Source organism: Salvelinus sp. IW2-2015, linkage group LG13 (assembly GCF_002910315.2).
Source record: "Salvelinus sp. IW2-2015 linkage group LG13, ASM291031v2, whole genome shotgun sequence".
Taxonomy (NCBI): domain Eukaryota; kingdom Metazoa; phylum Chordata; class Actinopteri; order Salmoniformes; family Salmonidae; genus Salvelinus; species Salvelinus sp. IW2-2015.
Window position 1 is genome coordinate 7,470,266 of NC_036853.1, and position 377 is coordinate 7,470,642.

Consider the following 377-nt stretch of genomic DNA (forward strand, 5'->3'; position numbering starts at 1 on the left):
GTAATACCTGTTGTATTCGGCGCACGTGACAAATAAACTTTGATCTGAACATGATTTCTCTGTGGGTTGGCAAAATTCAGGTAAAAAAAAAAGAAGAGGATTACCTGCTTATTCCGAGAATCTTTTTCTCCTGGGTATTTTTGGAACTTTACCGGTATTTTGCAACACTATTTCATTGACATGAAATGTAAATGATATATTTATTTTTAAGTGACACCACATGATAATTACATTGCAATTTTTTACAGTCATGAACACACAGACAGAGACTGTGAGGTTGCCAAAATCTCACACAGGAAAGAGAATCATTCGCATACCGAGAAGAGGACATTGCTAAATGGTGTGTGACCTGAACAGGCAATTGGGTCATTCCACAA